This window comes from Nematolebias whitei, chromosome 23 (genome assembly GCF_014905685.2).
Source record: "Nematolebias whitei isolate Nwh7 chromosome 23, NemWhi1, whole genome shotgun sequence".
Lineage (NCBI taxonomy): Eukaryota > Metazoa > Chordata > Actinopteri > Cyprinodontiformes > Rivulidae > Nematolebias > Nematolebias whitei.
Window position 1 is genome coordinate 16749815 of NC_056520.1, and position 14813 is coordinate 16764627.

Here is a 14813-nt window from a genome sequence, read left to right on the forward strand (position 1 = left end):
CCTTTCCCTAAACCTAACCCCCGATCCTTGACCCTAAACCTAACCCAACCCTGAACCTAACCCAGGACCCCCTGTCCCAAACCTAACCCAATGACCCTTGACCCTAAACTTAACCCACACTGCTAAACCTAACCCAGATCCCTAATCCTAAACCTAACCCACTGACCTTTGACCATAAACCAAACCTTGACCCTAACCGCACCCTTTAACCCTAAGCTTAACCTCAACTGCCAAGCTTATCACGGACATCTGACCGTAAGCCTAACCCTCTGAACTTTGACCCTAAGTTTGACTGCCAACACTGCATAAAACCCCTGACCTTGACCTTTGACCCTGGAGAGTACTTAAAAAGCACAACCTGAACACCAAACTGCTGCTGACCTTCTACCGCTCGTCCATCGAGAGCCTGCTGACATACTGTATCTCAGTATGGTACGGCAGCTGCACCCTGGCTGACAGGGAGAGGCTTCAGAGAGTAGTCAAGACAGCACAAAAGATAATTGGCTGCCCTCTCCCCTCCCTGATGGACATTTACACATCACGCAGCCTCAACTGAGCAGAAAGCATAACCAAGGACTGCTCACACCCGGGTTTTGAACAGTCTGACTTGTAGGGAAACGCTACAGGTGCATCAGAACAAGAACAAACAGATTAAAGAACAGTTTTGTTCCCGAAAGCCATCACCACACTGAACTCACACATGCACTGATTTAATAATCTAACCTCCCAAACCCCTGGACTTCTATTGTGCAATACCACTGACATTTCATACTCTCAATCACCTTAACTACCCTCACTAATATCCATAATGTGCAATATAATTGTGAAATACTTGTATTTTTTACTTTCATAGTGCTATTATATCTATATTGTTACATTTTTTATTGTTTTTGTTAAGCATGTTTTTGCACTGAAAAAAGCAGTGGCTCTTAATTTCATTGTATTTACGTACAATGACAATAAAGGCATTCTGATTCTGACTTGGACCCTGACATGAATGGGCCATCGCCTTACATAATACTCTCCCTCCTCGAAGCACTCGGAGTGAAGTCACAGCTAGAGGCCTGGGTGGGGTGATACGGATCATGCATGTGCAGCCGGCACAATGATGGACTGTGCACAAATTCTGTCACCTTTGGCGACAGAAGTCTAATTGTTCTAATCTTAATCCCACTTTATGATGCCACCACCACTGTGCTTGAAAATTAGTACAGTGGTGTCAGGTCTGAACGCCTCACCTTGACTCTTAAAACATCCTTCTTGTCTTTGTGTCCAAACAATTCAGTCCTCCAACCATCAAACGTTTCTCTAGAAGACACTAGACAGCTGCAGGTTTTGGTCCAGCTTGAAGGTTTTAGGGCTCTTGTCTTGGTCCTCTCAGCCCAAGCTGGTCTCCCTGTGGACAGGGACGCTGGTGATCCAGGAGTTTTAAATTCATGTCAACCTGAGCCTTGGTGGTTTCTGAGTTGTTCCCATAGTTTCAACTTGTATGTATAACTTTGCGTCTCAGAGAAAATTAATTCTATATTCAAAGCTGTGCATAAAATGTGACGTGTTAATTTAAAAATACAAGTGAATGAACATAATTTTAACTATTGTTACATTATGATCTTTTGATATTTGAGTTTTGTGTTATAGAATTGTGCCGCTCAAGGTGGCTGCATGTTGGAGAAGCTCTGTTACTTTAATTCTGGGATGTTGCTTTTGAAAACTTTCATTTCTCTTTTTTTCTGGATGTAAATTGCTTTTTTTTGGACATTTATTTCCTCTGATATCAGATGATGTGCAGCTGGAAGGATTTTTGCAGAAACCTATATACTTTTGGACATTTGTTATGATGCGTAACCATGGCAACAAGATGTCTTTTTTTACAACCCGGAGCAGCGGATTAACATCTCTAAAGCTCAAATAATATCTCAACTACAGCCCCAAATCACAAATGAGTTAAAAGGGAGGTGCCGTGGATGCATCCCCGTCTACCTTGGCGGAGGTGCTTGAGTACCTGACCACCGAGATCCTGGAGCTGGTGGGAAACACAGCTCATGACTACAAGACCAGGATCATCCCGTGACACCTGCTGCTGGCTGGCCACAATGACGGGAAGCTCAACAAGCTGCTGAAAGGAGAGACCATCGCTCAGGGAGGAGTTCTGCCCAAGATTCAGTTGGTCCTGCTGCCCAAGAAGACAGAAAAACCCACCAAGTCCAAGTAGACAGATCAACATCTGCAATTTCTTCAGATCTGCTCTTAGACAGACAAGAGATCCTTCCTGCCCACAGCAGAAAATCTCTTTAATGAAACCAGGATTTTGAGCTACAACATTTAATTTCGCTTTGGGATTAATAAAGTATTTTTGAATTGAACTGAATTTTAATTGAATTGAATTTGAATTGTGTAAACATTTGTTTCAGATTTGAATTCACTGAATGATTAGTCTTTCGGGTGATTGTTTGAATGAGTTAATTTTAATATAGTAAGTTTTGTTTCAGTTAAATTGATTTGGAATTGTGGAACAATTTAATTTTGGTTTTATTCAGCTCAGCAGGAAACTTCCACATAAGTAATTTATTTTAATTTTTTTTAACTCGAACATTCTTAACATCACCACCATTATGTGACCTGTGCTGGCAAAAACAAGTCGCAACGAGGACTTTTTCATTTATGAATTTTGTATTATATATATTTTTTTTCATCTCAAAAGCTTCAAAATTGTCCCAAGTTTGTTTAAATTTGATGATGTATCATGTGGCAACCAGCTAGTTTTGTTTACAAGGTTTAAAAACTCAATTTTTTCTTGATTTGAAGTGATATAGAGAATTTAAGACATGTATTTAAAAAGGGAAACTCCCAAACTTGTCAATGAGGCCAAATATTATATGAAGGGATTTCCTGACTCTGGCAGCTATTGAGGAAGTGTGTATATGCATGCACCATGCATTTTCTCATATTCATAACCTTTAGACTCATGGTATGTTATGACTTTCATTGGTGTCTGTAGCAGCTGGCCAGATGTGCTTATTGGCCATGGGTGTCATGAAAGACGCTTTTTAAATAAAATGATTATTATTATTATACATAGAGCAATTCTTGTAAAAAAAAAAAAACATTCAACTTGTATATTAGGGTTAAATAACAGTTAAAACATTGAGTGGATGGAAACTTCAGTACATGCAGAATCAAATATTTCTTCTATCAAAAAAAGATGGTTTACTACAAAGGGGTCCAATACGGTTTGAATTTGTAAGCCTATAATTGTACACAATGGTGATCAAGCCTGTACCTGTCCACCCGACTGTAAAACAGCCCATGGGATGAACCACAAATAGAGCATTAAATGTGTTCCAGATTGAATCAGAAAAGAAAATAAGAGTGCATGGAGCTTTGATGCTCTATTTTCCAACAAGGCTTTTGGCTCTTTGTCAAAAATCCCAGGGAGTTCTTTTGATTCTGGTTCTCTTTCTCCTTTCCATTTATCGAAACGTCTGCATTTTGTTTCTCAGCTTAGGGTATTACAAAGTGTTATTTTGAGCTGTAGTTGAGTTGGCACCCTTGAAAACCTCTTCAGGATTTTCTTTCATGTTTTGACATATTGTCCAAAGACGACAAAGCTTGTTAAATAATAAGCTCATGTCATTATGTAAGCCAAACTACTCATCGGTTGGTACCAGGATGGCAGGTTGTGCGCACGCTGAGGGAATAACCTCCACCCACCCAGTTCCATTTGTGGCCTCCAGCAAGGTGATGAACCCCGGCTGGCCACTTTCACCACCAACTCCACATATTTACACACAATTCCCATCAGGGTACGAGGACCTAATGAAAGCAGAAGGGCGTGAAGGAGAGTGGGAGGGAGATCGCATTGATGGCCGATTGCTGATTGTTGATGAGTCCAAAATAATGGTGACAAACTTGGAATGAATCTGGTGGACTAGACGTTCAAAGAGATATGCCTTTGAACTGCAACATTCCTATTATTTATTATATTATTATTATGTGCTGAGCATTAATTACAATTAAGTACAAGATCTTTCTGTTAAACTTTACCATTAACTTTTGGAGTCGACATTTCTTCAAAACCACTTGGAAAAATCATTAGCTGTGGATCTATGACTGAGTAGCATTTAAAAATAACCCAATTCAAGATGGCTGCCACAAATGAAGGACCTTTGAAAATGCAAAAAAAAAAAAAAGAGCCCATTTTCAAATAAGCTTAAATTTCTTTTAGTGGTAGGTGATGGTCATCCGTTACCAAAGTGCTTCACAAAAACATAAATAAGAGTAAATTAATGGAAAAAAATAAAATTACCGATAATGATAGTACTGAAAACTTAAAAGCATTAAAGAAAAAACATAAAAAAACAGAACAAAAAATACTAAATCCACTCACACTGTGTGAAATGCCAGAGAAAACAGATGAGTTTTTAGCAGAAATTTGAGTTCAGGAAGAGAAGTGGCCTGCCTAATGTTGGGGGCAGATTGTTCCAAAGTTTGGGGCCCATGACTGGAAAAGCCCGATCTCCTCTGAGCATCTTGTTTTTGGAACAGCCAAAAGCAGCTGATTGGATGATCTCAGGGCTCGAGAGGGAACATATGGTCCCAGTAGCTCAGAGAAAAGGGGGTACAAGGCCATTTATGCACTTAAATGTTAGCAGGAGAATTTTAAAATCAATTCAGGTATGTACATGGAGCCACTGAAGGGAGGACAAAAGGGTGTAATATGATTAAACCTACGAGTTCCGGTTAATAGCTGAGCTGCAGCATTCTGGACAAGCTGGAGACACCAAATGGAGGCCTGGATGACCCCAGCCTAGAGTGCGTTACAGTAGTCCAGGCAGGTATTGATAAAGGTAAGGACTAGTTTTTCAAGGTCAGGTCTGGACAACACTGGCTTAAGTTTAGCTACCTGCCTTAAGTGGAAGAAGCTTTTCTTCAGAACAGAGTTAATCTTTTCATTAAACTTAGTGAGAGACGGGCAAGGCTCTAGAGTAGAGCTGCTGCTTCTCCATGTCGAGAGGAGCCAGGTGAGGTGGCTCGGGCATCTAGTTAGGATGCCTCCTGGACGTCCCGGTGTGAGGTATTCCGGACATGTCACACCAGGAGGAGGCCCAGGAGAAGACCCAGGACATGCAGGAGGGACTATGTTTCTCAGTTGGCCTGGGAATACCTTAGGATTCCCCCGGAGGAGCTGGCCCAAGTGGCTGGGGAGATGGAAGTCTGGGCCTCCCTGCTTAGGCTGCTACCCCCGCGACCCGACCCCGGATATGCAGAAGAAAACGGATGGATGGAATGGAACTTGGTGAGTCTAAAACCAGACTGCTTAAGATATGGCTGAAGGGAGTCCAGGTTTATAGGATCAGAGATGGCGGTTGAGCTAGGGCTAAACACAATTACTTCAGTCTTCTGATCATTAAAACTTTTTTTTTAAATTGAAGCCATCTATGCCTTAATGTCATCCAGACATTTTAACAGAGTGAATGGAGCAACAGCTAGTTGGTTTTAAGGGCAGATAAATCAGACGGACAATAATCTGCGTAGCAATGAAATGAAAGACCATGCTTTCTCAGGATAGAACCCAGAAGGAGTAGATAGAGTTAAATACAGAAGGGGTCCAAGAATCGAGCCCTGTGGGACTCTGCAGGAAAGAGGCATTGAAGCAGATTTTTTTTTTTTTTCCATTTAACCTTAATTTACACAGGTAGTCTCATTGAGCCACGAGAACTCATTTTCAAGAGAGACCTGTTTAGGGAGCAGATGGGGGTTAAGGGCCTTGCTCATGGGCCCAGAGTGGGGCGAATGAGGGTGGGGGCAAGTGTGGGTACTTCACCTACCCCACCCACATTTTTGATGTTGTCGGTACCGGAGCGTGAACCGGCGATCTTCCGATCACAGGCCCACCTTCTAACCTCTGCGCCACCACTCCCCCAACATTAACACAGAAACTCCTGTCACTCCGGAACCATTCTAAAGCTGCACCTATAATCTCAACCCAGTGTTCCAACTGCGATATAAGGATACTGTATATTATCAGATATGAAATAAGGATAACATAAACAACAGTTATATATCTACACAAGATGACCTTAGCTCCAACTTTTTCTTTAAAGCTCCACACCGCTTGATTTCCTGTTCTAGATAGTCTACTTCTGTAGCTCATTTACAGTATAACTAATTTTCCGGTAGATATTTGGTAATGAATGGTGCATTTTCAGTGGGTATTTTCATCATAGAATATTCACAGATACAAAAATGTTTGATCAAAGACATTGAAAAATTTATATTTTGACAGCTATTATGTCTTTTAAAATAAAAAACAGAACAAATGATATGACGTAAACGAGGAGACTTAACAGGTCATATTGATTGTATGCTGCTACTGTTCTCTGTTATCCATGTTAGATTTCCATTAGTTAGCAGCATCATGTACTCACTGATTATCAGAGCAAGAAGATAATCTATCAACAATTATCATATAAATCATGTAAGTTGTAAAATTGTATTTTCTTGCAGTAGTTTCACTGCATGGATCGCAGAAAATCTGTACTTGTAAATACTTATTCATACTCGCAAAATGAAAATTTAGGGTCATCCCGGTTTTGATGTATTTAAGACATGCTTGTAGTCTAAGTAAGTGATTTGATTAATTGGTTTTCATGGAGAAATATAATGTGTATCATCAGCATAATGAAAATGTATCCCTTGCAGTTTAATAAGTTTACCTAATGGAAGCATATACAAGTTAAAAAGTATTGGTCCAAGCTCTGAACCCTGAGGAACTCCATGATTAACTCTCGTGTATGAAGATTCATTATTTACATTTACAAATTGGACTATATCAGATAGATGTGATTTAAACCAATTTAGAGCAATAATAATGATGACTCTGTTATAACCACATGGAATTTTAGCTCAGTATTGGTCAAAATGAGTTATAATTGTTTCTGTGTTAACTAAGCTTTATTAGCTGTGGTGACAGTCTTTATTTAAGTTGACTCTAAAGTTAGCTGTAGATGTGCATCCATTCATTTCTAAATTGAAAGACTGGATTTGACAAAACTTTAGATTTTTTTTGTGTGTGTATGCAAAAAAACCATTGTAGACACATTTTTGGTCCAATCTTAGTCACATATTAAGTTCATAATGGTAAAATAATTGTACATATATTATGAAATAGAATAATTTAAACAGATTTTTTAAAATAATAATGATAAAACTAAAAGAAATATACAGGCCATGTTAAGCATTTTCTTTTACATTTGCCCTGATAACTCAAACTAGGGCACTCTTGTGTCTTGGGAACAATAAAAACCATCCTAAGTGTCTGACCTGCACTAAAAGCCTTTTCTCTATCACTCTAAAACAGCTGCACACAAAAACCTCTGTGTCCCTAATGGAAAATATCGCCCGACACTGTGCTTATGTGGTCAATGCAGTCAGTAATGGGAACATGTTGTCTCCTGGCAAAAACCAATGATGAATAGACTTCTGGTTGGTGGCCATGATAGCCTCACACTGTTTTTTTTGTTTGCACTCAAAAGGAAAGAGACCGCAACAAATGGATGTTCAAAACCAGATTTATCTTTCACGAAAGGTAGTTTGTTGTTGGTGATTTACTTCTTAATTAAACAACGGGCTCAAGATTTTATAGAGTCCTTGAGTCTAGAAACTTTGTTCACTCTGAAAACTTGCTTTATGGTTGTCATGCTGTTTTTAGCTTCTATTTTAGCGACTTTTAATGGATCGTTTGTTACTTTCAGCATCTAGCTATCATTTAGATATCTTTAGCTAACTTATATTTTTGGGTAGTATTTTTCTACTTTTAACTTTTAATCAGCCTTTGCCAATTTCACCTTCTAGCTTTTATTATTTTATATTGCCTTGTGCTACTTCTAGCTAGCTTTGACACTATTGGCTATGAGCTAACATTTTCTACTTTTAGTTTTAAGCTGGTGATCTGCTTCTTTTATTTGGGTTTTTGCTTTTTTGCTTTTAAACTTTAGGGTTTGAAGAGGAAATTTGAATCTTAGCTTTGTGTGAATGAGTTTGGATGTTTGTCACTCTGCTTTGTCGAAGCTCCAAAATTCATGTTTGAAACCCGTGTCTTTGTGTAAAAAGTTGTTTTTCCCTGTGAAAAGAAGCTGAGAACTTGTTTAATGATTTTTTTATTAAAAGCTTTGTGTGCCAAATGCTATGCTAAAGAGCTCAAACCACACCTAGGTCCGCTATTTTGAGAACCAAAAAAAGGAAGGCGAGACAGCCCATGTCACGTCAAGGGACCTCCCTCCCATTGTACTTAAAGAGACACGCTGCTTGCTCCCTCACTATCCATCCTTTGGTTCAGTCTTATACTGCCATCCGGTGGCCAAAAAAAGGTACTACTCTCAAAACAAATTAAGCAACATTTCTTCTTAAATTTTACAATAATTACTAATTATTGTCAAATTTCACACAATATTATCGTTTATCGCAATAATTTCTGAGACAATTAATCACCCAGCAAAATTTGTTATTGTGACCAGTCTACCCTCAACCAACCCCAAAAAAATGCTAAAGTTCTTTGAAATTTACTGATATTGAGCTGAAATTTGACAGGGCAGTAGTAGCTGAGAGTCATTTCCCACAAATACTTTTCATTCATTCATTCAACCTTTATTTACTGAGATGACATCTCACAGCACTGCATGAGGTTTTACATGATTTCAAGGTTTGGCCAAAATGGCTGCCATTTTCTTAACATGTTGTTAGATAATCTTAGTTTAAAATTCTAGCATGAAAGCTGAAGAGTGAAATTCATGTCTTCAGTGAATGCCAGACCTTCAATCACATTGATTTTTTAAAATAATATTTGATGCGTTGAAACCAAAGCGAAGCGCCAGCTTTCCAGTTGTTTATCAGTAATGTTCATCTGACGAGTCACCTGAAGGCAGACTGAGGCTGAATCTTTTCTCACGCTGATGACTCTGACCTACATCTTACCTCGTTTGGCCTCATAAGATCATCTTTGTGTTTTTCTGGGGGGCCTCAAACCAAAGATTATCTTTGTGCCATCGAGTCTCGGCAAACACGACGAAAATCTATTTCAATCATCTCATCGACACGTGGGCTCACATGGAACAATCAGGAAGGGATTTAGACTCGGACTGTCTGATGAGAGCTGCGATGTGGGGCACAAACAGCTGTGTGATCATCTGAAGAGGAGGAGGATGATCAACCATGTCCTGAACCACGGCGATACGAGTCAGGGATTACATTCGGTGACTTACGGAAGCAGAAGAATGGACACCTGGGGACTCATTATGGATAAATCGATGGAACCGATACATTTATGAGGGAAAGAAGGGGTAGAAACATGTATTCACGAGTGAACAAATAAATAGTTAAATGGTTAGAGAGTGGATTTAGGGCTGGTGCGTTGCAGAGGCAGAGCAAAGCATTTTCTCAGTCCGTCCAAAGGGAGAGCGGTGATCAAAATTGGACCTGACCATCCCAAAGGCTTAAGATGAGGCACACACATTTGGAAGAACATCACAAAACCTCAGGACAGTTTCTGATGACAGCGATGTTCTAGCCCCCCACCCCCACCCCCCCAACAAAAATAAAGAAAATAAAACTCAAGACAACGCTCGAGGGCTTCGAATGGAGTCAACTGAGAAAGTCAGAGTGGATTTATGAGACGAGAGGATGTAGATTCGTTCTTTAGACAGAAAATTAATCTAGGAAAAACATATCAGGGAGGTTTTGGATAACTGCAAAAAAATGTAGCGCACTGAAACCTTATTCAGGTCTTTCAACCTTTATTTATACAGGTTAATCCCATTGAGCCTTGGGGACTCTTTTACAAGAGAGACCTGAGACCTGTTTGGGAGGGAAGCTAAAGCAAAAGAGCTTGTAAAGAAGATGCTGCTGAAGACGGTGTGAGAGTGAGATTATCCACAGTGACATAACTTTTCTACTGCCATAGTTGGAAGGCCAATCAGTGAGGAAGAAGCCATTACTTTGAAAGCAACATAAAACACGGATTACAAATGCACACAGGGACAAAGACCTTAATTGTTGGAAACGTAACTAAAACTGAGCTGTTTGATTGAAATGACCATTACATTTGGACGAAAAATGGGAGAGGCACCATCGTTCCAACTGAAGTGCAGGGATGGCAGCATTATGGTGTGGTGTTCTGCTGCAGGAGAGACTGACACACTCCACAGGTAGATGGCATAATGAGGAAATATTGAAGCAACGGCTCAAGACATTAGCGAAGAAGTTAAAGCTTGGACACGAATGACTCGAGCATACAGCCAAGTTGGTTACAAAGTGGCTTAAGGACAACTAAGTCAATGTTTTGGAGTGACCATCACAAAGCCCTGATCATAATCCCTACCTCACTGAACAACTATCGGCCAATCTCTAAACTCTGCATTTTAGCCAAGGTTCTTAAAAAAACTCAAACTCTCAAATCAAAAAGTATTTGGACTCATTTAACATCTTACCTCTCCATCAATCTGGTTTCAGGAAACAGCACAATGACTGCTTCACTGAAGGTTTTTAATTGTCGTTGAAGCATTGGATGCTAAGGATTATTGTGCTGCACTTTACCGAGACCTGTCTAAAGCTTTTGACACTGAATCATGACTTGTGTCATAAGCTCTCAGAAATGGGTTTCTCAGAACACACCATTGGTTGGTTCTCTAATTATCTTTCAGATCAGAGGCAATGTGTTCAACATAATGGTACTTTTTCCAGTTATTTATCAATTAACAATGGTGTACCACAAGGCACAGTCTTAGGACCCACCCTCTTCACAATTTACATAGGTAATGTAGGTCAGAGCATCCCTGATGCATCTTTACATTTTTATGCTGATGATACAGTTGTTGTCGAGCTAAAACAGTTGCTAAGGTTTGTAATCTGCCTTTGACATCATCTAATCTGATTTGTTCCATCTCAAACTTGTCCTAGATGCAGACAAAACCAAAGGGATGTTGTTTTCAAACAGGAAGTTGGTCCCAGCAGTTTATCCCTTGATTTTATCTTCGAATGGTGCTGCTATTGAGTTTGTCGATTCCCACAAATATTTGGGTATCTTGGGCGATTCACATCTCTCTTTTAAGCTCCATGTGGAAAACTTGGTAAAGAAACTGAAAGTTAAACTGGGTTTCTTTTTCAGAAACAGATCCTGTCTAACTCTGAATGCTAGGAAACACCTGTGACTTTCCTTCCCTCCATTGATTACGTTGACATTATTTACATGAACGCTCCTACAAGCACCCTGCAGATGTTGGATGCTGCCTATCATGGTGCACTAAGATTCATAACTGGCTGTGATTATTGTACCCACCATTGCACCCTGTATTCACTGATTAACTGGTCATCATTAAAGCAGAACTGGTTTGTTCCACTTTGGAGTAAGCTGTTGGGGGAAGAATCAGTTTTGTTGTGCGTTTCCTTGACTGATGAAGCCTTCCGGACCGAAGGTGAAACGTTTCAGCACAAAAAAAAAAAAGAAACTGTCCAGATGACCTGACTGAAAAATGTTGGATTGTATACCTGGATTATTGAGCATGGACTTTGTTGTGGTCATCATTAACTTCACAGACTCTCTCACTGGTACATTTTCATCTTTAAATCACATCTTGGTCTGTTGCCTTCATACATCTCCTCCTACATGTCTCTGCGTGAGTGCAGCTACAGCGTGCGCTCTCAGGACATTATTACCTGCAGTGTTCCCTCAGTGAGGACTGAACTTGGCAAAAGGACCTTCTCCTACTTCGCTCCTGTTTCCTGGAATATCTTGCAAAAAGATAAGAAGATCTCAACCTTGACCTCTCTAAGTGGCTTCAAACATCTAAGTTCATGGCAAAAACCAACACAAATATTTTCCTGTTCTTAGTATTCTACATCGCTTTGCAATCTAGTTATTTTTGTTTCTTTTTTTCAATACCATTTTCTTTCATTTATTCTTCTCAATTTGTATGCTTTCTTTTATGATTGTCTACTGTTATCATTCTTTGTTAAAAGTAGGTCTCTTGTAAATGAGTCCCTGAGGCTCAATGAGACTAACTTATATAAATAAAGGCTGAATGAATAATCTTATAGAAAATTAAGCTCCTTTCCCATGGACTCAACTTGGCTGTGCTTGGTTTGACCTGGCATGGGTTCAGATACTTTCTATTGGATGTTTCTATCTGCTTCCAGCTTGGTTCTTAAAACCTACTTGTCTGAGGTTTCAGGCAAGCCACAGTGCACTGATGTTTTCATGTCGGTAGACTAAATGGTAAATGGACTGTACTTAAATAGTGTCTTTCTATCTTATTTCAAGATACTCAAAGTGCTTTACACTACAGTCTTTGTCCTCATTTACCCATTCATACAGCTCTCTACTAGATCTCTACAAAGCTAATTGAACAAATCATTCTAAAGAGACGAATCAAAGCTTTATCACATTCATACACTGGTGGGACACACATCAGAGGCAATGAGGGGTTCAGTGTCTTGCCCAGGGACACATCAGCATGTGACTGCTGGTGGATTCGAACCCCGAACTCTCGCATTGGAGGACGACTGCTCTAACCACTCAGCCACAGCTGCCCAGAGGCCATTGATTGGCTAGGGAGTCACATCACTGGATGAGTCATGCAGGGGTGGCTTCTGGACCACCACTTTCATCTGCCATTTTCTACAGTCACACTGACTTGGTTTTATCTAATAATTTCTGTAACATAAGCAACTTGGTGCAGTTGGTAAAGTTGCTGCCTCTCAGTCAAAAGGTTGCTGGATCAACTCTCGACCCAAGGACCATTCTGGGTGCAGTTTGCATGTTCTTTCCATGCATGCAAGTACTCCGGTTTCCTTCGACTGACTAAAAACATGCATATTAGGCTGATTGGTAACTCTAAATTGTCTCTAGGTGTGAGTAACAGTGTGAATGTTTGTCTCTGTGTCCCTGTGATGGACTTGAGACCTGTTCAGGGTGTCCCCAGCTCTCACACAGTGACTGCTGGACATGGGCACCAATGTTCCCCGTGACCCGAAAAGGAAAAAGCGGATAAAGATGATGGATGTAGGATGGTAAGCTTTGAAGGCCTTCTCTGGCTTACTTTTAATGTCTCGATATCTTGGTGTCCCCCATTGCTGCTTGATACGCCTCTGAAGTCCAACAGTGGGGGACATCGATATCTTAAATGACCTCAATGTCTCCCATTGTTGGACTTCAGAGGCGTATCGAGCAGCCATGCTATGATGATCCCGCCCACATCGATGTAGTGCTCAGTTGTATTGAAACTCAAGAGACTGTGTAGAATCGAATCAGGGCGCTGTGGGTTGCGCTACACTCGACAACCGAAAAACGTCTTTTGTGGGTGGGGCTAAAAAGGTGGCCTATAAACATAACTGAGTTTCACAAGTTCTGTCAGGGGAAATGGAACAAAATTACAGCAATCTACTGTGAGATACCTGCAGGAAATCAAAATATTACCAGATCAGACAGTACTGCCAAACATTAAGAACACTGATAAAAACTTGAAGATTTTTGAAGAAAATATTTAAAATTTGAGCTTTTAGCAATTTAGATATAATGTTAGGAATCTTTACTGACCTCAAACAGGAAAGGTTTAGTCTGCTCTTATGTCAGACAGTAAGACAAAATCAAACAGTTGTCTCTTTTCATACAGTGTATGTCTGGTGTCGACAGTGTTTTCCCTCCGAGTTTAAAGATAAATGAATCTTTCTCTCTCTCTCTCTCCTGCAGGCAAAAAAAAGCTCCTTTCAAGATGACGGATAAAGAGCCGATACATCTCTTCGCCCTTGTTGCCAGGCAACGCTGTGACTGAAGATCACGTCAATCAAACACGACGACTGTGAGTACTTCTGGATTTTATAACGCTGAAGTTTGAAGGGCTTAATGATCACACACACACACATGCATACACACACACACGCTCTGATCTGGTTGCCTCGTAGCTGAAGCTGCCACCACAGCAGAACCCGTTGTTTTGACGAAGGACACACGTTCCCCCGGGGTGTTGGCGAGACCGAAGCCTCGATGCCCTGAAAACACTCGGCGTCTCTGTCTGCACGCAGCTGTGCGGAAAAAAAAAAAAATCTTGTTTTCTAGTCTTTCTGAGGGCCAAATGAAGGGAAAGACCCAAGACGTGGGGACATTGGGACGTGGGGACGGACTGTCTTGTTTCCAGGCTGGAGCACGGTCCAGCAGATTTAAGGATTTTCATCAAGCTGTGTGCAACCAACACAGTGAGGGAAAATCTAGGATTTAGGTGTTAAACCCAGATTAAAACTAGAGTCTTCTCATATCGTTGCAGTTCAGAAGGGTTCCGTCATTTGGATCATTCTGGTCACATTCATGGGTTGAGGTGCGAAACAGAACGTCGTAGGAAAATAAAACTTTGATTTTTCTATTTTGGTTATTGCTCAAAATAAAATGAGAATTTAACAAATGCATCGAACTGAGATGAAAATAAAGGATGAGCATCCATTCATGTATTCATCCATCCAGTCGTTCATCTATCAATGATTTGTTCATTTGTTTTTCATCCATTCATCATTTCGTTCATATATCTGTTTGTTCATCCATTCATTTGTTCATCCTCACATCTGTCTATTTATGTAATTGTCTGTCTATTTTTTTCATCCATCCGTTTGATAATCCATCCTTCCATTCATCAGTCTGTTCATTCAGTTGTTCATCTGCCCTAATTTGTTCATCTATCTCCTCGTTCGTTCATCCTTTTGTCCCTTCATCTGTGCATTCAGTAGTTATCCATCCATCCATCCATCCATCCATCCATCCATCCATCCATCCA